The following is a 26809-nucleotide window of genomic DNA, read 5'->3' as shown; positions in this document are numbered from 1 at the left end:
AGGAGGGAAAGAAGGAAGGAAGGAAGGAAGGAAGGAAGGAAGGAAGGAAGGAAGGAAGGAAGGAAGGAAGGAAGGAAGGAAGGAAGGAAGGAAGAAAGGAAGGAAGGAAGGAAGGTCAAGTTTGGAATAGAAAGTGCATGAAGTAAGGTGATGTAAAATAAGTCTGGAAAAGTAGATTGGAGCCACAATAAAAGGCTTTCAATGCCTGTGTGAGGAGTTGGTATTTTTTCCTAGAGGGAGAAGGGATCCACTAAAAATTCTTGAAAAGGAGAGTAACATAGTCAAATCTTTCTTTAGGATGATTGTGTTGGCAGCCATGGGCAGGATTTATTGGAAAAGGGAAAGACTAGAAGCTGGGAAATCAATATCACAATGATTTAGGAGAGGGGTGATGGGGGCCTTCTCTAGACTAGTGACTAGAGAGGAAAGGATGGATGTGAGACATAGAATTAACAAGACTTGTGAAGTAATAGAGAGTAAAGATTCCAAGGTTGTGAAGCTGGGTTACTAAAAATGGTGCCCTCCAGTGAAATAAGGAAGATTGGGCAGAGTAGATAAAAAGAAGAAAAAGTTCTAATTGAGTTAAAAGTTCCATGTGGAGTCTGAAATGACTACAGACATCCAGGGGAAGATATCCAGCAGAAAGCTGACAACTCAAGATTAAAGTTGAATAGAGAGATAAGGGCTAGATACATAGATTTAGGAGTCATCTCTATAGAGATGATACTTGAGCTTTCAGAAATTGATGATCTCTCCGAGAGTTCTTCTGCCAAGAGAGAAGAGAAGAAGGACCACGACAGTTTCAAGAAAACAGATGACTTTTTTTACCTTCCATATACTATGCCTCATGCATAGCAGATGCATAATATATTCTTGCTGATTGATTAAAGCAAATTGACAAAGGCACCTAGATGACTCAGTGGATAGAGGTCCAGGAGATGGGTTCAAATTTGGACTCAGACATTTCATAGTTGTGTGATCCTGGGCAAGTCACCTAATCCTTAAGGTTCTTCTGACTTGGAACCAATATTTGGTATTGCTTCTAAGACAGAAGGTAAAGGTTTCATAAAAAAAAAAATAATAAAATAAAATAAAAAGGAAACTGAGTAGAACCAGAAGAGATCAGTGATCCTGAAGCCAATAAATCATGGAAATCACAGATTTTGAACTAGAAGGGGTCTTAAAGTACATCCAACCTCACCAATTTTCAGAAGAAAAAACTAAAGCCCAGGTATATTAAGTAATTTGCCTAGGGTATTCACCAAAACAGTGTGTATATTTTTAGAGGAAAGAGGAGGAGTAAACAGTTTTATACTGCCTACTATGTGTTGGGCACTATGTTAAGTTCTTTACATATATTGCCTCAATTGATCCTCACAACTGTAGGAGGTAAGTGCTATTATTATCCCCATCTTATAGGTGAGGAAACTAAGGCAAAAAGAGGTTAAATGACTTGCACAAAGTCACATTTGCTAGTGTCTGAGGCTGAATTTGAACTCAGGTTTCCTGAGTCCAGGCACAGCATTTTATCTACTAGTTTCCATGATTAGCATTCATCTGTAATAAACCAACTTTATAATAAAATAAAAAGAAAACTGAGTCCTGGATTCTCTTGGTTTCATAATCAAAGAAAGGCTGATGTTCATTGCAGAGAATCATTACTGGATTCCAGAGTATCATCGCAGGAGCCCACTGCCTTACAATATTTCATGAAGCCTAGTTTGATGAACTGAGTATGTCTCCACTTACTCCTTGCCTAGATCTTCCATTCTTGCTCCTTTCTTAAATTGCTACTGCTAGATCTTGGGACCCTGGTTCTGACTCGGTGAAGGAACACTTTTGGTTTGCTCTCCCTCCAAATCTTTCTCCCTGTTCCTGCTCTCCACCATCACTGATTAATTTCCAGCAAAGAGTAATGTGGATCTTCAGCCCCTTCCTGTATCATTACCGTATCTACTTCCCGATTTTTCCTCCTCTCATATTCCACACCATTGATTTTTGACAATTGAATACAAAGTGTATTTGTCTGGTTCTGTTTGGGCCAATATAGAATTTCATCTTTGGTGGGCTCTTTGTTGATAACAATAGTGGCCCTGAGAAGCTTGGAGATTTGATAAGAGGAACTGGGAAATGGAGTAACGTTGGTTACTGTCATCAAACCTTCAGAGGTTCCCTTCTAAAGGGCATTGAAGCTAACGGAAACCAGGAGAAAATACAGCATCCTCCATTGCTGTATGTAATCAGCCGATACCCTCCCTAAGTTTTAGAAGTAAAAACTGAGATGGGAGAATGAAGGAAATAAAACAAGTACTCAATGTTACTGGCACACTGGTGACAGTATACTTAGCCCTAAATGATGGCCAGGTTTCATGCATCTTTTACCATCTCATTCAATAGCTCTTAAAACTAATGGAAGGATGGGGGCTAACATATCAGCCAGCACTTGATCACCTTCTCTGACTCTTTGGATTATAATTAGGATCTTCTAAATTTACCTTCTTCCCTGGGGAGCGGCAGAATAAAACTACCCAGAATAACCACTGTACATCTTATGACACAGACTGTACACGTTCTTAACCAATTCTGTCAGGCTTCTTTTAATGAGGACAAGTTTACTTGGTCATCAATGGGGAGCAAATGAATTCAGAGAAATTGTCCTAAACACATAAAGCTTCCCTGGGAGCAAATGCTCCAAAAGTCATGAAAAGGAAGGGTTCATTTGAACTCTCTTTTGCAAAAATCAACTAGAGTAAATGAAGATAAGACCATGTCACTGGGTCCTGTGATATTTTGAAGGCCTAAATAGTCAAATATAGCATCAATATTGAATAATGATACTACTTTACATATATATATGACACTTTTCAAAATCTCCCCTTATTTCACTTGCTTTTAATAATTCTATACTAAGGCTAGTAGGTTCAAATCTGGCCTCAGGAACTTCTTAGCTGTGTGACCCTGGGCAAGTCAGTTAACTCTCATTGCCTAGCCCTTATCTTTTTTTTTAAACCCTTAACTTCTGTTTATTGGCTCATAGGTGGAAGGGTGGGCAATAGGGGTCAAATGACTTGCCCAGGGTCATACAGCTGGGAAGTGTCTGAAGCTGGATTTGAACCCAGGACCTCCTGTCTCTAGCCCTTATCTTTTTTTGCCTTGGAAGGGATACTTAGTATCAATTCTAAAACAGAAGGTAAGGGTTTTTTTTTTTAATTTTTAAAATTGTTATATAGTAATATGTTAACAATAGCTGATATTTATGTCTCCTCTAAGGTTCACAAAGGCTTTACAATCACTATTCCACTAGAATGTAAGTTCTTTAAGAATTGGGATTTTTTTCATTATTTTATTTATATCCCGAAGTGTCTAACACATAGTGGGTGCTTTAAAAATGCTCATTGATTGTCTCATTTGGAACACACAACCATCCTACAGATTTAATGATTCTCATTTTACAAATGAAGAAATTGAAGCTTGATAAAGCAACTCATTCAAGGTCATATTGGCTGATGTGAGAGAAAATTAGCGCCCTTGGATAAGGCAATGTGGGCTGGGTGGGAAGGCTAGAAACTAGAGTGTGAAGGATTGAGAAATGAGTGAGAGAAGACGAATGGAAGGCAGTGAGCAGAAACAGCTTTTTCTAGAAAATGGAGTGGAATTATTACATGATAGTTTAAGAAGATGATAAAATCAAGTACGGTTTTTTGTTTATTTTTTTTTAAGATAGGAGAGACTTAGAGGCAGCAGGGAAGGATCCAATAGAGACAAAAGATTAGAGAAGAGGAAGCTTGTAGAAGCTGGAGAAAATGGGGAATCATGGCATCAAGGGCACAAATAGAGGGACTGGGCTTTTTCCAAAAAAATTTTTAGACACTTACATTTTGTCTTAGAATCAATTCTAAGTATTGGTTCCAAAGCAAAAGAGAAGTAAGGGCTAAGCAATTCGGGTTAAGTGATTTCCTCAGGGTCTCAAAGCTAGGAAATGTCTGAAGCCAGATTTGAAGTAAGACCTCCCATCTCTAGACTTGATGCTATATTCACTGAACCACCTAGCTGCCCCAGTAGGATCATCTCTTCATCAGAAATTAGAACAAAGAAGAGAAGGGGGGGAAGATGATGTGAGGGGATTTTAGAGGAATTTCAAAGTTCTTGATTATGGAAATTAAATACTTATTGGTGATAGTGAGATTAAATGCCATAGTGCCTGGCACATAGTAGGCATTTAATTCTTAATAATTGATTGATTGGGGAGCAGCTAGATGGCATTTAATCTCACTATCACCAAGAGAGAATGACTTGGATCTAGATATCAAGATGGAATGAACCTCAAAGGAGGAAAAGTTGCTGAGTGGTAGGAGCTGGGGACAGAGATTAACTCGGAAGCAGTTACATCAAGGCTGAGGTCATGCCTATGGGGGCACATGCAACCAGAGAGCAAATTCTCAGACCATTTGTTTTTGTTGTTCAGTCAGTTTCTAGTTATGTCCAATTCTTCATGACCTCTTTTGCAGTTTTCCTGGCAGAGACAGTAGAGTAGTTTGCCATTTCCTTCTCTAGCTGATCTTACAGGTGAGAGAACTGAAGTTTCATGGAGGGGAATGAGGTGATCATCAGTGTCCAATACTAGAGAGATCATTAAGGGTATGATCTAAGAAAAGGCGCCTGGACCGGGAAAGTAAGAGATCATGGGTGATATTGGAGAGGGCCGTTTTATGCCAGATTCCAAGTGATGGAAAGTGACCAAGTATTGAGGAAGGAGGAGCTGCGAATGAAATCTGCCTTTCCTAAAGCAAAATAATAATGGGGGGATGAGAGAACTGCACAAGTAGCTTTTGTCAACAGTTCAGAATGAGTAGAGCTCAGAAGCCATTATTTAGAAAGAGAAAAATCACATTTTGCCTGCAGGTAAGCAACTCGGACCACAAAGGGCTCATGTTCATTTCCAAATACAAAAACCACTATGAAGGTTGTTTGGAAAGATATAAACTACATTGACCTACTTCACAAAATCAATTTACTGGAGGAAACAACACACAGCCCAGTTTCTCTAGCTTCCCATAACCATCATAAAGGTGAAGACTTTTCATTTGGGCTGTGCTATCCCCAAATTTTATTCATTTTGATGACCTGCTGAATGGTTTTTTGTTGTTGTTGTTGTTGTTTTTCCTTTTTAAACCCTTAACTTCTGTGTATTGGCTCCTAGGTGGAAGAGTGGTAAGGTTGGGCAATGGGGGTCAAGTGACTTGCCCAGGGTCACACAGCTGGGAAGTGGCTGAGGCCAGATTTGAACCTAGGACCTCCTGTCTCTAGGCCTGGCTCTCAATCCACTCAGCTACCCAGCTGCCCCCCTGCTAAATGTTTTTATAAGTGTTTGAGATCTTCCTTAGCATTAGACTCTTGGACCATAAGAAAAAAACCACTATAGAAGCTTCTCTGGAACTGTTAATAATACAGAGCTACCAGAGATCTCTTCTTTCTATTTCAATTTTTTTTTGAACTTATGCCTAAAAGAAGAGAATTCAATTTGATTCTTCTCAACAAACATTTATTAGGTTACTATTCTGTACCTAAGCAGATCGGTAGGCTGGAGGATAGAACAATAGACTTAGTCAGGAAAGCAAGAAATCTTTCTTACACACTAATTGCAGAATGCTGGGTAAGTGACAAACTCTTTCAACCTCAGTTTCCTCACCTATAAAATGGGAATAATAATAGCAGCTTCTCTACAGGATTGTTGTAAAGATTAAATGAGGGAGGGCAGCTGGGTGGCTCAGTGGATTGAGAGCCAGGCTTATAGATGGGAGATCCTGGGTTCAAATCTGGCATCAAACACTTTCTAGCTGTATGACCTTGGACAAGTCACTTGACCCCCATTGCCTAGCCCGTACTGCTCTTCTGCCTTGGAACCAATATACTGTATTGATTCTAAGGCAGAAGGTAAGGGGTTAAAAAAAAAAAGATTAAATGAGACCTTAGATATAATAAAGCATTTTGCAAACTTTAAGTGCCATGTGAATATTGGTGAACATTATCATAAGAGAATGAGGCAGATTGGTTGAAAGGAAAACAATGCCATTCAAATGCCACTTCCACTTGTACCAAAAATATTAGCAATTTCTGGAAAATTGTTTGCTCGTCCTAAAAAAAAAATAGCTAGGAAATTAGCCTCAGTCAAGATTTGCATTCAAGTCTTGTCTCTACGTCTTGGTTATGGAACCAAAGGTAAGGTCACAAGGGATCAGTGCCCCAAGCGACTCTGTGTGACTGTAAATGATAGATGAGTTGCTGACCTGCATTAGTGCAGGGACTTTCCCCATTAGACTAATGAAATCACATCAGTGTGAGCCCACCCATACACCCCAACTACACTTATGCTATATTGATATTTTCTCCATTATTTGGTCAGGATAAATCTGAACGATAATGTTCGGTAAGAACTTCTCTCTTCTTTGAGGCCATCATTTTACTTGTTTTAGAGGAACGTAGGAAGGGTCGATTGTCCATCCTTTCTAAGCTCGCCTAGATAAGGATCAAACATTTTTTAGACTGGTGGGTGAGCCCCCTGACCAAGCAGCCTGGCTGAGACCAAAGGGCTATGGGATCCTTTTGCAGAAGAGTGTTCTTCGTTGTTTAAAACAAAATCCATAGGATTGCAAAGGAAACACAAATTGATGAATAAAGATTTTTTTTTTCCTGTCTAAGTTCATAGATCTTCTGAAAACTATCAAAAGGCTGTGTATCCAAGGATAAGAACTCCTACTTTAGCCAAAAGGAATGTCAAGGACAGAGAGAGAAATCACGATGCAGTGGAGAGAGGATTTATCTTCAGATTCGGCCTCTGAGGTGTCTAACCAGGGGCTCCACTTCTAAGATCCTAAATTCGGAATTTGTCCATCCCTCTAAATTCATAAAATCAGTTTGTCAATTCCACGGCTACTATTTAATTTTTTGCAAGAGCCTTTTAAGAATCCACATGAATTTATAATCCTGTCTTGGGGCTGATTTTATTTATCAGATCATTTGGCACCAAAAGTCAGATTTATGGACAGAACTGCTCGGATCTGGTTTTTCCTTTGCCTAAGCGACATTGGCCCTGTAAGCAACAGGTCCCAGATCCCCCCTCCCAGAATTCTTTCCACTTCTGATTTATTACCAGTTTAATCCAGTGGGGCCCAGAATTAACTTATTAATAGGCAAGCTCTCTTCTTTCCAGTTGAGTGGGAACAGCCAGAAGACATAGGTGTCAGCCCCAGTCAGCACCTCTTTCCTTATCAGCAACTCAATTTAATTTACCATTTATACCTGCAGCGAGGTAGAGAGAATAACTGGATTTGGGTCTTAATTTTTTTTTCTTTTGACTTTCTTTTCTCCTCTTTCCCCATCCCAGTCCATTTTCACTAATGAGATTTCCCTTTCTTTCCATTCTGCAAGAATAAGCATACAGCCCTGTGGTGCCTCACAGGAAAGCTATCAGAAATAACTAATGTCATTGCTCCCACAAGAAGACACTGTTTTCCTGCAAGGCTAGCTCCTGTGCCTTAAAGAACCAAATTTCCGAGTCCTTCTGTAGCTTCTGTATTTTCACCTAAGGACAAATCCTCTCCAGGAGAAGAAAGGGACAATTATCTCAGCTATCCCTCTTCCCTAGTTCCAAAGAAGTAGAGAAAACCTTCTGCTGATAAGAAGCATTGGGAAGGGGTTAATGGGAAGAATTTTTCCTGGCCATTTGTGTCCTCTCGAGTCATTAATCCATTGGCTGGGGTCTTTGGACTTATCAAATATTATTGTCGCTTGGTCACTGGATTCTTTGTGACCCCTGGGCTTTTCTTGGCAAAGATGGTAAGATGGTTTGCCATTTCCTTCTCCAGTTCATTTTACAGATAAGGAAACTAAGACAAACAGGGTTAAGTGGCTTTCCCAGAATCACACAACTCATACCTGAGATCACATTTGAATTCAGGACTTCTAACTCCAAGACTTGTGCCCTTGGACTTATCAAACACTGTGCTTCTATGTTTATTTTCTTCTGTGTGCTATATAACTAAAACATTCCATGGATCCCTCTCTATTATTTAACTCCACAGCTCTCAAACTTTTTGGTCTCAGGACCCCTTTACTTCCTTAAAAACTATTGAGATGCCCCCATGAACTTTTGGATATGTGAGTTATATCTATTGATACTTGCTGTATTAGAAATAATTGATCAATCAATATACATTTATTAGTCACATGCTATATACTACCTGGTTGGTACAGTGGGAAGAGCGCTAGACCTGGGGTCAGGAGGATCTGAATTCAAAACCAGCCTCAGACACACTAGCTGGTGTGACCCTGGGTGAGTCACTTAACCTTGCTTCCCTCAATTTTCTCACTTGTAAAATGAGCTAGAGAAGGCGATGGCAAACCACTCCACTATCTTTGCCAAGAAAACCCCAAATTGGATCACAAGGAATCAGCTATGATTAAAACAATTAAATAACAACAGCAAGATACGTATCAGGCATGTGCTAAATACTCAACATTTTAGTATTATTATGCAAATAGTTTTGATCTTGAGGACCCCAGGAAAGGGTCTAAGGATCTCAGGAACCCATACTTTTTTTTTCTTTTTTACAAACCTTTGCCTTCTGTCTTAGTGCCAATTATAAGACAGAAGGGTGGCAAAGGCTATGCCAGTTCAGTTCAGTGACTCACTCAGAGTCTCACAGCTAGGATATGTCCCAACCCACACTTTGAAAACCATGGCTTTAACCAATAAAAAATCATCATGATGTTTATTGCTTTGTAATCTGTTTTGTATGTAATACTTACATTGTTTATAATCTGGTACTATTAAGACCCTGTCTTACTTTTTTTTTTCATTATTTCCCTTGAGATGTTTGACCTCTTGTTTTTCCTTATAAATTTCATTTTTTTGGTAGCTCTATCAAAGTAATCCTTTGATAGTTTTATTGGTGTGGCACCAAATAAGTGTGCAGAGACAGTTTAGGGGACGGTTTAACAAAAAACTGAGAAGATTTGTATGAACTGAGGCAGAGCGAAGTGAATAGAATCAGGCCAACAATTTATAGAATAATAACCACATGATAAAGACTAAATCCTCTAAGATAAGGACTGTGATCAATGCAATGACAAATGATTAGTCCAGAAGACTGATGCTGAAGCAAGCTACCCTCCTTGCGACAGAGAAGCCATTGTTTCAGGGCACAGAATGAGGCACACATTTCTGGATGTGGCCAACAGCATGGGAGTTTTCTTGCTGGGTTGTTTGGTTGGTTATGTGTATTTATTACAAGTTTGTGTGCTGGTGATGGTGGTGGTTTTTCAGGGCAGGAAGAAAAGGTAAGAGTAAGATAAAAATGCTTATTTATTTAAAATTTTTATTTGAAAAAGGAAAGACTGTGGTTTAGATAATGTATCTGTGGCTAAAAGGAGGGGAAGTTCACAATCTGTTTTGAATAGGATATATAAAAAGCAAAATTCTTACAGCAATGCACATCCTTAGGAATAAGAAAAAAAAGCATTTCTGAAAATTGAAGTTGGTGCATAATGCATTATCAGTATTTCTGGGAAATGCTATCACTGATGATTAACATTTTTGCTGCCATAAATTTTCCTTTGCCTTAAAATTCCATCTAAACAATCCAAGTCCACTTGATTGGCCAAAAGCTTTTCAGATACTTGATATTAAAAGAGGATAGTAAGGAGCATCTCGGTGGTTCAGTGGATTGAAAACCACGCCCAGAAATGGGAAGTAATGGTATCAAATCTGGCCTCAGACACTTCCTAGTTGTATGATCCTGACCGAATCCCAATTGCCTGGCCCTTACTGCACTTCGGTCATTGGTTCTGAGTTGGAAGGTTTGGTTTTTTTTAAAGATGATTAGCCCAGAAAGAGGAGAGACTTCAGGGTCTTTATGTCTTCAAGTAGTTAATGAGTTCTCACTTGGAGAAGGGGCAGCTAGGTGGCACAGTGGATAGAGAGTCAGACATGGAGTCAAGAACACTCATCCTCCTGAGTTCGAATCTGGCTCCAGTTATAATCTTTGTGACCCTAGGGAAGTCACTGAATCCTGTTGGTCTCAGTTTCTTCACCTGTAAAATGAGCGGGAGAAAGAAATGGCAAACCATCCCAGTATCTTTGCCAAGAAAACCTCGGATGGGGGCATGAAGAGTCAGACATGACTGAAAAATGTTTGCACAGCACCACTTGGAAGAGAGATTAGATTTACTCTGCCTGACACCCCACGGCAGATCTAGGAGAAGTGATTGGAAGAGGCTGGATGTCAGGGAAGACTACCCAAAAATTAGAGCTGTCCCGAAAAGGGGAATGAAGGTGCCACAGGAGGTAGTGTATTCTTCTTTATTGGAGGTTTTCAAGGAAAGATAAGATAACCACCTCCTAGATAGGATGAAAGAAGAATTTATTTTTTTCAGGTGTGGGTTAGAATACACGATCTTGTCCAATTCTGAAGTTCTATTATTCTGTGGTTGCCTTTTGCTGGAACAGCTCAACCACCATCTGTGGCTTTTCTGATTACCCAAACACATCATTTACCCTAAAAGGACCCTATAGCAAGGAGATACACTAAAAGGAGCACAGAATCTGCAGACAGAGGACCTGGGTTCAAATTTTGCCTCTGATATTTATTACCTCTATGACAAGTAATGCCCCAGTGCCTATTTCCTCATTTGTAAAATTAAAGGCTGAGCTAGATGGCCTCTGAGGTCCCTTCTAGGTCTGCATCTCTGGTCCTATAGTTGTAGGTCATCAGCTCACCAAGAAATATTAAGAGCACAACCCTGGGGGACAGCTGAGTGGCTCGGTGGCCTGAGAGCCAGGCTTAGAGATGAGAGATCCTGGGTTCAAAACTAGCCTCAGACACTTCCTAGCTGTGTAAGCCCAAGCAAGTCACTTAACCCCCATTGCCTAGCCCTTACCATTCTTCTGCCTTAGAACCAACACACAGTATTTATTCTAAGAAGGAAGGTAAAGATTTGGAATTTCTCAAAAGAGTACCACCCTGGTTCTACAACTTTGCAATTTGAAACAGCCACTTGAAAAGTTGTTCAATCCTAGTCAGCAGCAGTGGAATCTGACCTTGGCTTTCCATGGGAGAGTGTCCAAGTATGTTTGAGGGATGGAGGGAAGGGAATCTGCTGCCCTACCACAGAATGCCCTATTCCAATAACCATCCACAAAGATATGATTACTCCCTTAAAATCCCTCCAATACAATTCCTGCCTCTCCTCATCTAGAAGAAAGAAGGCGTGTTCTTTATTTTCTCCTCCACTTCTACCCTTAAAAGAAAAAATTAAACATCTCGATTTCATTTTCATTTGACAAAATACATTCGTGTGTGACTCTTGTCACCTGGATGTTGGGTATTCCCTCTCTTAATAAAAACCCAGGACATTTTTTTGCCTGGAATCTCCATTAAATCTAAGCCTCTGAATTTATCTTGGTCCACTGGACCCTCCTGACCTCTTAGAGTGCAAAGGTTGAATTCATGAAATTCAACCTTCAAACTAACCTTAAATTCCCCTCAAGTCAAAGGAAGAAAGTTTTTGCCTCTGGATCCCTAACACCTTGGACTGGATCAACTTGAATGAAACTGAATTAAACTGTATTGAAATTTGACAAAACCCCCAGACTGGACGCAGAAATCATATCACCCTCTGTCACAGAGCAAGCCTAGCAATATTTTTCATGGCTTTGGAAACCGGGCACTTACCCAGACAGACCATAAAAGTCAAATAAACAGACAATGCTTATTATGCCAACAAAATTTTACTGGATTCCATTCAGAAGGTCAATGATGAACTTTAAACTTTGGTTCTTGAACCTCCATAAAAGCCTAAAAAACAGAGGCTAAGAGCAGAGGGCCAGAAATTCAGCTACCCCTCCCTTTATTTTTTTAACTTTTAAAAGCTTTTTTTTTTTTAAACAACATTCAGGATTCCCGAATGATGTCAGATGAGTAAGAGACGAAGTTATCTGCTTACAGTGGCAGAGATGTGGACTAGGGATCCAAATGCCAGGCTTTCCCAGAATGCCTCAGGAAAGAACCTTGAATGCTCGGAATTCAGAAACCTTGTCCCTAAACACGAAAAATCAGAGTTCTTGTCTTGAATCAATTTAGTTTCTAAGGCAAAAGGTAGTTGGGTGAACAGATAAATTTTGTATAAATAACATATTATATTATACATACTATATATAAAATATATTATATATAAATAAATTTTATATACATATTTTATTTATATATAATATATATGAGAGAGAATCATTTCATTTTGGGGGGATTTTTTTTTGTTTATTTTTGTCTTTAATATGAATTCCAGACGGTCTATAATTGTTCAGACAAGTAAGCAAACATTTGCTAGAAATCTAGAATGTCTTTATGCATCTGCTGTCCCCTTTGCTACCTGGAATATTCTGTTTCCTTGTCTCTATCTCTTGAAACCTTCTCCTCCACTTAAATGGAATCTTTTTCTGATCCTCCCAGTTGCTAGATCAGCCCCCTCTCTGCTGACCTCCCTCCCTCCCCATCACTTTTTAAATATATTTCATATTTCATGTGATGAAACGTTTCTTGAAAGCAGTAACTATTTTTTTGTCATTATATCCTCTATGCCTGATTAACGTGTCTACCTCAGTTGCTTCATCTGTAAAATTGGAATAATAGCACCTACCTTACCAGGATTGCTATGAGAATCAAATGAGATCATTTGCAAATTTTAAAGCGCTATATAAATGCTAGCTATTACTAATAAATATTTGTCAATTGATCAGTTGCCAAAACTAGCCATTTAATTGAAAAAAGCTCCTTAAAGGCAGTGTGGTAGTAGAAAGATGAGCCCAGAGTCAGGAAGACCTAAATTCAATTCCTACCCATGACAAACTTCATGAACCTGGCCATATGAGCTCTCAGTGACTTTTCCCCCCCCAATGCAACTCTACATAAATGGAAGAATGGGTGCTAAATCTGTACTGGTAGAAGTTCCCTATACTGGGTTTGGTGGTTTGTTTGTTTTTTTCCTAACAACTCTAAGACAGAAGGATAAAAGCTAGGCAATTGGAGTTAAGTGACTTGCCCAGCATCACACAGCTAGGAAATATCTGAGGGCAGATTTGAGCCCAGGTCCTCCCAATTCCAAGCCTGATGCTTTAATCTACTGTACCACCTAGCTGATCCTCTGTACCAGTGATTCCCAAAGTGGGCGCCATCGCCCCCTGGTGGGTGCTGCAGCAATCCAGGGAGGCGGTGATGGCCACAGGTACATTTATCTTTCCTATTAATTGCTATTAAAATTTTTTAAAAATTAATTTCCAGGGCGCTAAGTAATATTTTTTCTGGAAAGGGGGCGGTAGGCCAAAAAAGTATGGGAACCACTGCTCTATACTGTTGAAATCATCATTTTTGCTCTCATGTTGTTGTTGTTGTTGTTAATAGTAACAACTAGCATTTATTTTGCCCTTTTGATATGATTCTCATTTTTTTTATTTTCCTAACACCCTTATGAGATCGGCACAATTATTATCAGCCTCATTTTACAGATCAGGAAACTGAGGCTGAAAACTAAGTGACTTGCCCAAAGCCACATGATTGCATAAAATGATGCAAAGTGAAATGATCAGAACCAGAAGAAAGTTGTACACAGTAACAACAACAATGTAGATTTTTGGGGCAGGACTTGAACATGATTCCTCCTGATGAATCCAGGACTCTAACTGCTATTCTACCTAGTTTAGAGCTGTGTACTGTAATGAGGGAAGGAGAGGAAGGGGTTGCAAAAAGGAAAAAGAGAGGATTTTGCAAAGAGAGGTTTGTTGGACCTGACCGCATGCCATGGAATTGGTGATGTTGAGTTCTGGAACTAGATAGAAATTGGCCTTAGAGTCGGGGAGACCTGGGTTCTGACTCATAGTGACTGTGTGACCCTGGACAGAGCAGAACTCTCTGTGATGCCAGGAAACTCTTTAAGGTCATAAACTACAGAAAAGTAGCTGATGTGCTTTAGTCCTTGCTAGGAGTTATCAGGCTCATTTTCAAGATTTCTTTTTTGTTTTTTTAGTTACCATTTATTTTTTATAAGTAATATATTATATAACAATAATATATGTATAATTTATTATAAGTATGCAATAAATTAGAATAAGTATGCTTAACTAAGAGAAATAAATTCTCACATCTTCTATGTCCAAAAATCTGTCACAACCCTCCTTCTTCCCAAGAAGACAGTTAATAGGATATAGGCTATATATATATTACCATATAATACAAACTTCCCCGTTTGTCACGTTGTAAAACAAGGCACCTATTGCTTACACTGGAGAAAAATCCATGGAGGAAATAAAGTGAAGAATAGTCTCCAGCTACATTCAGAAATGCATCCCATCCGTTCCTTCTATGGAGGTGAATATCTTTTCTTTTTATCATGGCTCTCTTGAAGTTATCCTGCATCCTTGTCTTATTGATAATAGTTTAAGTAATTCACAGTTGATCAGTCTACATTATTGTTGTTACTGTGTACAACTTCCTCCTGGTTCTGCTTCCTTCACCTTGTATCACTTTCTATGTCTTTCTAGGGTTTTGGGTGATCATCTTGTTAGTCATCTCTTATGACACAATATTATTCCATTTTAATCCTATACCACAACTTATTCAGCCATTCCCCAATCGATCCTTTTGGTTTCCAGTTCTTTGCCAACACAGTGGTGGGGAAAGAGCTGCTCTAAATATTTTAGAACATGATCATTTCTGTTCCTTTTTTCCTTGACCGCCTTATGAAATAAACCTAATCGTGGGTTAAAAGGCAGGCAGAGTTATGTAACTCTTTAGTAGAATTCCAGATTGCTCTCCACAATGGTTGGATCCGTCCAAGCTTTTTCTTGTAGTTGAACTTGCACTAGCCTGAGAGTTGGGAGACCTGACTTCCAGGCTCAGCTCTTCCACTTAGCTACATAATCTCAATCCCTCCTGGCCTCAGTTTCCTTATGGATAAAATAAAGTTTGGAAAGTGTCCTTGAAGGCTCTGACATCTTACATTTCCAGGAGATTGGAGGGAAATCTTTGAATGAGGTAGTTTGGCAGCTGGGAAATAGGAGTTCTCTGCTGACCTCTGGGACAGCTTGGGCTCAGGGCCAGTACTCACAGCCAAAGAGGAACTGGGCGGACAGAGCTGGTAAGACTCAGGCCAGGGGGTGAGGGGCCAGGCTGGGAGAGGAGAGAAGGATGGAGGTTGGGGTGGAGGTGCACAGAGGGGGCGTTAAATCCTTGGGAAAGTGGAAACTCTGTGGTTTCACCCTTTATCTTGATGGGGGCAGTTTTGCCATTCATCAAGAAAAGGACACAATGGATATCCGCTTGTTAATGAGGTACAGCGCTCCCTGCCTGCCCCCCCTCCCCATTCTGTTCTCACTTAAAGATTAATCCGGGCTGGTAGTCTGTTTCCCATGCCTACTTGCAAAGACTTTATGAGCAGCATTTCAAAGGGGAAAGAAAACATTTTAAAATACCGTTAAATAGGCCTTTCATTTATTTAACGCTTTCTATGTCTGTGCTAAATAACTGCTCACATTCTTAGGACACTTAAAGGGAAAAGGAATTAAAAACAAAAAAAGACCTTCCCGTCCCCATCCTTCACCAAAAAACCCTAAGGATAGCCTCAAACTGTATTTACATTTTTTAACAGTAATTCCTACAATTAATCAAAAATCATGTGTCAATTATCTACAATGTACCAGATAGAAAGTGTCATAGCAGACAGAGATCTGGTCTCATAGTCAGTCAATCAATAAACATTTCAGCAAAAGGACTTGGGTCCAAGTCCTAACTCGGATGAGCACCAACTATATGACCTTGGGCAAATCATTTAGTTTCCCCATGTCCCTAGACGACTATCTAAGAATATAAATTGCAGAGAAGGGGGGAGCAGCTTGGTAGTTCAGTGGAGTGAGAGACACACCCAGAGATGGGAGGTCCTGGGTTCAAATCTGACCTCAGATTCTTCCTAGCTAGGTGACCCTGGGCAAGTCACTTAACCCCCATTGCCTAGCCCTTACCACTCTTCTGACTTGGAACCAATACATAGTATTAACTCTAAGGTGGAAGGTAAGTATTTAAAAAAAAAAGAATAAATTGCAGAGAGAGTGCACATCTTCATTAGTACAGATTTTCTCATCTAGCAGTTCCCTAAACTGATGAAATCACAAGTCCTGTCCTATCCCAGTGTTGCAAGCATTGGAAATATGAGGATAAAAATGAGACAATGGTTTTAAGGTATTTGCATTCTATTGGAAGGAGACATCATATACATGCATATACATGTGTGTATATATTACACACATATAAATATGTTGTATACATATATGTGTATACATGCACATGTATATATTATACACACATAAATATAAACTCTGTCCCAGGGTCCATTATCATAGGATCCTTTCCTTACAAGTGGAAACATGGCCCTTGGGTGAGGTAGAGTAGGAGAAAGGCAAGAGAGCTTCAGTTCCCACTCAGTCTTCCCTTTGGGGACTCTTCAAGAGTGCATTCCCCTTCAGGACTCTCCAAGCAAGAGTCTTTTTTGAGAGCCTTCTTCAGGTTTAGCATCAAAGGGGGGAGCTGGGGAGCTCAGTGGATTGAGAGCCAGGCCTAGAGATGGGAGGTCCTGGGTTCAAATCTGGCCTCAGACACTTCCCAGATGTGTGACCCTGGGCAAGTCACTTGACCCCCATTCCCTAGCCCTTACCACTCCTCTGCCTTAGAGCCAATACACAGTATTGACTCCAAGACAGAAGGTAAGAGTTTAAAAAATAATAATTTAGCATCAAGTTAGCATCTCACTTCAAGAAAGAAAATGGAGGTGATTAATCCCACTTCAGAAAACTGAAGGAAAATACTCTGGGAAGACATGAGAGGAGCTGGCAGTCTCCATCATATCTCTATTCTTATCTTCTTGGTCGAGCTGAGTTATCTCTTCTAATGAGAAAGCTCCTTCACTCTGTATCATCTGGTATGTCTACCTACTCTAATTTCTGTTCTACTATGATTTTGGATAAATGGGTTTCTTGGCTATTCATTGTGTGTTCATTGTGGAATTGGTGTGAGGTGGGAAAGAGGTAAATAGCCTCAGATCTATATAGAGTTTGACTTCTCCTTTCTCTTCCAACATGATTGTGTGATCAGAAGTTAGATAGAGCCTTATCATATCCTCTAGATAAATAATATCTAAGGAAGCAAATAGATATACTTCTAGCTTGATACTTCCTTTCTCAGAAGAAAGCAGAGTGGCCTCTAGCCCCAACCTCCTGCTTCCTCTCCTGGTAGGAATTGAAGTTACCCTTTGAGAAGAAGGTAAAGAAGGAGAAGAATCTAGAGGTGTCTACGCTGCCCATTTTTGAGCCACACAAGGATAGTGTCCTCACCATAATTGGGCCATCCTAAGCGTGGTCACTTCTCATCCCTATATACACACACACAGACATTGTTTTCCTGGTTTTGTCTACTTCATTTTGCATCTGTTCATATAAATCTTCTCATTTTCAAAGGATGAACTTTATGTAAGGATACCCAGTACAGGCATACTTTGACCATTGCCAGTGAAGAGGTATGCCCTGAATATCAGAGTCAAACTAGGCTAAGCATGTTCTCGTTATGCCAAAGTACTGATGAGGTCATTTATGGGAAAGGGTTTGTGGGGTAGGAATTACAGGAAATAGTGGCTATTAGAGTATGGGCTGATAGTGACACAAATGGGTTGGTTGCTAGCCCACCCTTTCAAAAAATGGCATTCAGATTCTCAAAGACCCTGGGGAAGTAATAGACTATTCCATGGAGCAATCAGATCTTTGCCTAGAAATTCTTGGAGTGACCTACATTTTTATGCATGTTTCCCCAGCAGGGGAGGGTACAGGAGTGGCCTGAGAACACAGTAAACATCGTCTAGTAACCTGGCATTCTGGGAGTTTACCCAGCTTTCTTTATGGATGGCGTCCAACTCTGTGCTGGGCATTTGGCCCACTTTCTACTGGGCTCATCCAATAGTGGCCATGTAATGATCCTAATAGCTTTCCCAACCCCCTAAGGTAAGAAGCCCTGAGGAAGCTCAATACTCCCAAGTCACTGGATCTGAATATGATCAGTAGTAATGGCCCAAAGTCCCTTTCCTAAGAGTGGAGAGTTTGCACATCGACTAACTGCCAATCCTCCAGGACTAAGCATGAATTAGCACCATTCCCCAGGTCCAGTCTCTTAAGTCCTAGCTCCCTTCCCCCAGTATATGGTCCTGCTAGATCCAGAGAAGAACCTTATAAAGATTTAGCATACTTTACTGGTTTAGAAGTGCCCCTTTCCCTCTGAAGCCCCAGTATATTGTATCCAATTCCAATGGGGTTCCAGGGGACCTGACCTGCTGCCACTCTCTTCCCTGACTGCCTGCTCTCCCCTCCATAAAGTCCATTTGCTTTTCTATCTTACATGTTCTGGGTCTTGTTACTTTGAACCTTCCCAAGTCTACAGTAAGACAAGCCAGCACTGCCAATGATCTTGAGAATAAGATTCCTTAGTGCCTTGATCTTGAATTCCAGAATGACATAGTTGATGCAGGACATAGAGTCAGGAAGAACTGAGTTCAAATCCCACCTTAGAAACATAGCTGTGTGATTCAGGAAAAGTTATTGAACTTCTCTGGGTCCTAGTTTCCTAATCAATAAAATGGAGACGATTATACCTGCAATACATACCTCCTAGGACTGCTGAGGGTTTCAAGACAATATAAGTAAGATTCTTTGCAAACTTGAAAATACTTGATAATGGGAAGGCTCAAGATAACCAATCTGCTAGGCATGGTATGGAGTTGTATCGAGTCTAATTTGACCCCTAGTCTAGGGAAATAAGAGGAAGTCCAACTTATGCCCCTCACATACCCCACCAGTGACACAAAGGGGCACAAAACAAAATGCATTTTATTATTTTTGTTACTAATAAAATTCTTCCTAGCCAAGTAACGATGCCTCTATAAGGGCAAGGGGTGCAGACCTGGGATTGTATTCATTCTGGCAACTCCCAGTGTGGAAATTTCCAACACCAATGAAGACCAGCAATACATGTTCAGTTAATATGGTCTTAGAGAATTGCCAGTAACACTGACCATGAGAGTCAAGTGACTTGCCTGGGACAAGCACAAGTCAGAGGTAGGACTTGAACCACCATCAAGCCTGTTCTCCCCCATGATAGTCTCTCAGTGATCATAAGGACAGAGATAGAGCCTAGATTTATGATTTCACTGGAATAGGGAACTCTGGGATGAATAAATTCTGCCTCTCAATATAGGTCAGCATTTTCTCTATAACTTAGAATCTTAGCAGGTTGCCTAGAACACTGAAAGATTCAGTCACTTGCAGTATATGTCAGTATATGTATGTAAGACAGTATATGTCAGAGGCAAGACTCAAACTCAGATCTTCCTGGATTCAATAACAACTCTTCTTCTAATATGCCAAGTGTTGCCTTTTCTCAAGATGATGACAATACTCAAACTGCATGATAATACTCAAAATATTGAAACTCTTTTTTCAATAACACTTTATTGAATGACCTTAAAATGGTCATTTTAATTGACATCAGCTCATTTTTTTTAACGGATTCCTATTAAAATATCACAGATCTAGAGCTAGAAGTAACTTAGCCATTTAGTCAAACTCCTTTAAGAAGCCATTTAGTCAAACTCCTTTATTTTACAGATGGGAAACTGAGGTGAAATGATCTGCTCAGAGTCAAACAAGTAGTACATGACACAGCCAGAATTTGAACTCACATTCTTTGGCTATATATCCAAGGGTCTTTCTGTTGCACTACTGCTTCCAACTTTTGGTAAAGAAGGTGTTACATTTGAATAGCACTTGAGAGTTTATGAAGCTCTTTCCTTTGAATCTCAAAACAACCCTATAAAATGTATCTTTATCCCCATTTTATAGATGGGAAAACCAAGGTTAGGAGAAGAAATGTACCTTGCCTTAGTCAGTAGTAAAAGCCAGGCTCCCTAACCCTGTTTTAGTGAGCTTCCAGAAGGGCTGGAGAAGGTCCTTCCATGATAAGACACCAGGCAGGAGATACAGTTCCTGTCCTCATCCCTCAGCAATGACTGCAAGTCGCTGCTCTCACTGATAGACATAATATCCCTCGGAAACAATTAGCAGATAAAACAGTGAGAGAAAGGACTTGCTAAGCAGAGACTGGCCTTCAGAAGGGCAATTTTTTAAATCCCACAGGAACAGGGAAAGGACAAATTTCATTTCCGGGAAGCCTCCCCTTCAGTGATTAGCATTGCCATAGTCAACGAAATTACAGCCAGAACACACCAACTCAGCTTTCAAGAGGAAAACCACACAAGCCACCAAGTTCCTCGGCATTTTTAAGGCTTCTGGCCTCAGCGCATGGTTAGGATTAACATGGCTTTAAACTTTGTGAAGTCTTTACATAGAGGAAGCAGTGTGGTGTCTGAGGAAGAGAAAGGATGCTCCATTTGGAGTCAGGGGACTGGCTCTGAATCCAATCCCAGAGACTTATTACTGTGTGACCTTGGACAGCCACTCTGAGTCTCTGAGCCTCAATCTCCTCATCCACAATTGGAGGGGATGGACTAACAAGACACCCAGGTCCCTTTGAGCTTAAATGACCTCTCTAGATATCAGAGACCTTACTTGGAAAATGAGGCAGTCAGTCTAGACCTAAGATGTCAAATGTGGCTGTCATACCCCTAAGTGCAGCCTGAAATAGAATAAAATATAAATTTAGGAATATTTTAAAATAAATAAAAATACAAGTAACATTAAATGTGAATTTCTAATATATGCCCCAAAAGCTTTTTTGTGTGGCTCAGTGGCCCTATTTCTGTTCATCAAGGTATGACTATCAGTGTATATATTTGTACAAAGGCATTATGTTCCTCTAAATCAGTGATTCCCAAAGTGGGCACCATTGCCCCCTGGTGGGTGCTGCAGCGATCCAGGGAGGCGGTGATGGCCACAGGTGCATTTATCTTTCCTATTAATTGCTATTAAAATTTTCAAAAAATTAATTTCCAGGGATGCTAAGTAATATTTTTTCTGGAAAAGGGGTGGTAGACCAAAAAAGTCTGGGAACCACTGCTCTAAATAATAACATCTTTTGATGTTCCAAACAATTTGAGGGATTTTAGTTCCAATTTTCTCCTTCCCCTTCCCCAGAGGAACATTCATCTTAGATGGCCTATATTCTAGAGGTGCTCTCTACACTTCAGCTGTGTCCTCAGCTGTAAAAAGGGGATAATAATAGTACCTACCTCCCAGGGTTCTTGTAAAGTCAAACGGGATTATATTTCTAAAGCATTCAGCACAGGACTTGGCACAAAGTAGGTGTTTAATGAATGTTACTTTTTAAATACTACTTAGTGGCACCCATGCTCTACTTTTCCTCCTATAATTTAGAATGGTAGTATCTATGCATTGGAGTAATATCAGAGAGAAAGAGAGAGATGGATAGATGGGTGAGTGGATGGAGAAAGAAAAAGAGAAAAAAAGAGATGAATGGATGGATGGAGAGAGAAACAGATAGATGAAGAAGTTGTGAGCCCCCTCCCCACCCTATTACCCAAGAAAGCAGAGGAAAGAGGTATTTGCTCTGGGCATCTGGACAGAGGGACGAGGAACACAAAAAAATATCCTTGGGCGCAGGGAAGAAGGGCAATGCTGGGGCCGGCACATGTGCCAATATTTCACCAACACTGTACTAGAATATAAATGCCTATTGAATTGAACAGAATTCAGCTGATGGGTTCCAGGGTCTTGCTTCCCCATTTAAGAGAAAAGGGTTGGCCCCTTACAGAGATGTGTTTACTTCTAGCTGAGTTGAGGCTACAGGGAAGCACTAAAGGTTAAAACTTCACTCCTTTATTTTCTTATATAATCAACATAAGGCAATAAGATCATAAACCTGGGCTTATCTTTACAGGCTAGGAACTGAACCTGAGATTTCACTGCTACAAGGAATAGGACAATAAGGAACCTCCTTCTACCCATGAAGATCAATGTCTTTTCCACTATTTCTAAGTATTAAAGAATTTATTGGAAGCATTGAAAGGTTGGATTAATTCAAAGTCACATAGCCAGTATGTTCCAAAGGCAGAGCTTGAAGTCAAGTCTTCCTGACTTTGAAGCCAATTATCCATCAACCACAGCTTAACACCTTCTTATATGGTTAGTCATTTCAGTTGTGTCTGACTCTTTGTGATCTCATTTGGGTTTTCTTGGCAAAGATTTTGTTATTTTCTTCTCCAACACAAATCAGGAAACTGAGGCAAAGAAGGTGAAGTGACTTGTCCAGGGTCAGACAGCTTATAAGTGTCTGAAGCTAGATTTGAACTCAGGAAGATAAGTCTTCCTGATTCCAGACCCAGCACTGTATCTACTTAGACACCTAGTTGCCCAATACCTTTTTATAGAAATGGTGAACAATCGCTTAGAGAAATAATTTCCAATTCCATATGCTGGTCCTTTTGAGTAAAAAAATGATCCTTCAAGAGACTCAAAGATGAAGTCAGTGTAAGAGCACACTTTTCTTTTTATAATAATGAGTAATTTTTCTTCAGTGAATACATAAAGATCTTATCAACTTGGATTCCATTAATTCAGAACCTGTGTGCCCTTGGGCAGGTCATTTAACCCCTTCCCAGGCTCATTTTTGTTCACCTATCAGCTGAAAAGGTTTGGACTCAATGCCTCCAAGGTGCTTTCCTTTGTAGATCTATGATCTTATAATTGTAGAACATTGGTATCTTAGACCTAGGGTAGAGATGTTTATCCTTCAACCACTGAGAAAAGAATTTTTTTTTAAATTCCACTCAGTCCTTAATTCACACATCACAAGTGTACACTGCTGCTGCTGTGATGGTGACTAGTGATCATCTAAAGGAGAAATGACTAGAATTGTACCTAGGTTACACAGTGGGATAGGGTACTGGACCTAAAGTCAAAGAGACTTGAGTTCAAACTCACCTTTATACCCTTAAGAGTTGTGTGACTCTGGCTAAGTTACTTAACCTCTGCCTGATTCAGTTTCCCCATCTGTAGAATGAGTATAATAGCACCTACCTCTCAGAGTTGTAAAGATCAAGTGAAATAATACTTCTAAACCTATGTAACTATACAAATGTTAATTATTATTAACATTATTTTTGTAATGATTACAGATCATCTATACCTTTAGGATATATAATGGATTTTAGAGTTGGAAAGGACTTTAGAAGCCTTTTAGTTCAACCCCATCATTTTACCCAGGAGAAACTGAGACCCAGAGAAGTGCTCTGTCCAACGTACTAAGAGTAGCTGGGAAAGCAGTCTTCTGACTTCAGATCCCAATGTTTGCCCCCCTGTATCATGCAAAACAATCAGTCTCCGATAAACACAGGAGGGATTCCATATTAGTCAGAGCCCAAACAGCTTTTAAACTAATAAGAATACCCCAGGTACATTGCTACATGAGCTCAACTCACCCCTTTGAAAAGGAATGGCTACCCAAACAAATGAATTTTTTGCCTCTTTCCTTCATTAATATATCAAGATATCCTGTGGCTTGCTGAGGGGTTGATGGAGTCCTTACCACATCAATGAGCACCAGGCAATAATGTATTTTTACAGGCAATTTACTTAATTTTCCAAGTAAGAGATCTTTGGTGATGAAATAGCCTTATTGGCACAATGGGCCCCTTTACAAGGAAAAACATCTGTTCACCCCTAGTTTCATTATCAGAGCATCAAATAACCTTCTGCTCATTACTTCTTTTTACTCTGTCTTTCTTCAAAATATTGTGTAGAAAAAGCCCCCATTCTGTCAGGACTAACTCCTTTGCAGTTCATCTAACCTGTGCAGACATAATTCAGCCCCTTCTACTTTCCCATTCTTTTTCCACCTTAATACCTCAAAATGTCCTCTACCATCCAGTGACACTGAGCTCCTGGATGTTCTTCACAAGACACTCTAATCTCCTGGCTCCATCTTTTGGCTCTAGGCATTTTCTTTGGCTATCTCCCATGCCTGGAATACTCTCCCTCCTCACCGCAGACTCACAGCTTCCCTAGCTTCTTTCAAGTCCCAGCTAAAATATCACCTTCTATAGGAACTCTTTCCCAACCACTCAGTTCAGCTGTTCCTATTATTTCCTGTTTACCCCATCTGTCATTTGTTTGTACATAGTAGTTTTCATGTTGTCTCCTCCATTAGACTAGGAGCTCCTCGAGGGCAGGAACTAGTTTTTGAGTTTTGTTACTTCCCTAGAATTTAGTAGAGAGCCTAGTACACAGAGGCTATTTAATCAGTTTACTAATTGACTGAATGACTAACTAATAACCCTAAGGAACAGGCACTATTGTTAACTTCATTTTACAGATGATTGGCCAGAATTGTAGAGTCTTCAGAAAGAAGCCAGATCTCAGTGAGTTCTGAAATATGGAAAGTATAAAAGGAAAAGGGTTAGGGTAAAAGGAAGTTGGATCATTATGGAGAAGACACGCCACAGAGCACAGCGGAAAGGGCAGGAATATCTAGAGTGGCATATTGTTGGAGAAAAGTTAAAGGAGATTGGAGTAAGTGAGTAGAGGATGGAGAAAGGGCTTCAGGGATCAGCAGCCAGGTATTTGGAATCACTGGGATGCTAAGAATAAAAGGAATATGCTAATGACTGAGGAATGAGTCTGGCCTGAGTAGATAAGGTCTGTTAGACACACTGTCTTCCTCCACGCAGGGAATTCTATTTATTGACATACTTTTATTTTTTTTAATAAAACCGTGAAAAGCGTGTTTTGATCCTTCCAAAACAGCCCAATTGTCAACTAGTCATTGTGGTCAGCTATGAACCCTTATGGTTGTGCAAGCATAGATAGTGGTCTTCCATTGATATGATCAAACTGCAAGTTCTCATGCTCTTTTGGAGTCCACATTAATGAAAGAAAGGTGTGGCTATATCTCTTGATGAATTAAGATGCTTCATCATCTATATCTTTGTTATTTGATCTGGGCTTTGGAGTTCACTGTCCTGCATTTCCAATCCTGTTAGCTTATGTCATTAAAACATGTTATTTTCATGCACCTGTTTTTCAGATCCACTTGGATTTTGTACACATAGTGTTTTTAGCAAATAAAAAGAATTCAGTCTCTTACTCCAGGATGGATTCTGTTGTTCATTCAATCAGTCATGTCCAACTCTTCATGACTTCATGAACCATAAGACACCCATATTGTCCATAAAGTTTTCTTGGCAAAGATACTGGAGTCGTTGGCCATTTCCTTTTCCAGTGGGTAAGGCAAACAGAGGTTAAGAAACTTATCCACAGTCACACAGCTAGGAAGTATCTGCGGTTGGATTTGAATTCAGGTCTTCCTGACTCCAAACGCAGTGCTCTATCCACTGGAGCCTCCTAGTTGCCTCTATTAGATTCCATTCTGTTGCCTAACTTTTTTCAAAATGGAAGATTGTTTTAGTATAGGGACTAGTTTGGAGGCCATAAATCCAAGATCCTGAGCTTCCAATTGCATAGATTGTTCCTAAAATCTGATTTAAATTTATCATCTTATTCCCTGCCCCCCATATACCTCTAAACACAAAAAGCTTGATATAATGCAATTATTCTAAAAGATGAAATTTCATATCTACTACTCCCTTCTACATCTGCACTTGGGTACCACCAGCATAAGAGTGATCAAAGACTCCATCTCTCCATGGAAAATAATGGTGGCCTACACTTGGGATTGGACTAAAGGACCTCTAAGGTCTCTTCCAACTCATAATCTAGGATCTGGTAAGCTCAGCTCTGCAGCTCAGCAATCCTCTTGAGTGACCTTGGATTGATCATTCCCTTTCCCTGAATTTTAGTTTCCTCTTTGATTTAAGAGAGAGAGAGAGAGAGAGAGAGAGAGAGAGAGAGAGAGAGAGAGAGAGAGAGAGAGAGAGCTGGACCAGGTAAGTTTCCTTCTGCTTCTTGGTTCTTATTTCCTTCAAATATTTTCTCACATGAACTGCCTGGAGCATTATTCCTAGGCCCTCAGCTCAAGTAATGCCAGCTCCAAGACGTCCCCACATCAGGGCTGCTGTCATCAAAAGGGAACTCTGACAGGCCTGTGGCCACTTCTACTTGACATTTGGTCTGCAGCCAGGGTGTTGTCTTTCAGCCCCAAGGAAATCCTTCCCAGGAATGGCCACCAGAAATCCCCTGACTGCCCTGAGCTGACATGATGAAGGGGCTCCTTCATGGGCTCCTCAGGGCATACCAGGCAAGGGAAAATGGAAAGATATTTGTTTGCCAAGGCCCGAGGACCTACGTCAAGCTCTGGATTGTCTGGGCTTTAACAGCTGTTCTCACAATATAAGAACAGTCAAGATAAAGACATTTGGCAAGGCAGTCAGGGACTCCTATGGTGGTGTAACGGCCCAAGCCATGCAGATCTAATTTAGGTAAGGCTGGTCCTAGCACCAGGATGGCCCTGGTTTTGCTGGCTTTGAATATTCTTGTGTTTTTCAAATTGAGCCCAAAAGAATGTGTCACAAGAATGTCACCATGAAGACTCCACTCATCATTAACAAGCCATCTTATCCCAGGTGTGCGATGAGCATAAATGCAAACACTGGATTTGGAAGAGAAGGACCTGCGTTTGCATCCTACCTCTGATGTACCACACGTGCAATTTGAGGGCGAGTCATTTGACTTCTCTGGGCATCTGTTTCTTCCACTAGAAAAGCGGAGGGTCGGACAAATGGCCACAGAGTTCCTTTG

Source organism: Gracilinanus agilis, chromosome 5 (genome assembly GCF_016433145.1).
Source record: "Gracilinanus agilis isolate LMUSP501 chromosome 5, AgileGrace, whole genome shotgun sequence".
Classification (NCBI taxonomy): Eukaryota; Metazoa; Chordata; class Mammalia; order Didelphimorphia; family Didelphidae; genus Gracilinanus; species Gracilinanus agilis.
The sequence above is the reverse complement of the archived record's forward strand: the minus strand, read 5'-3'. Positions refer to the sequence as shown.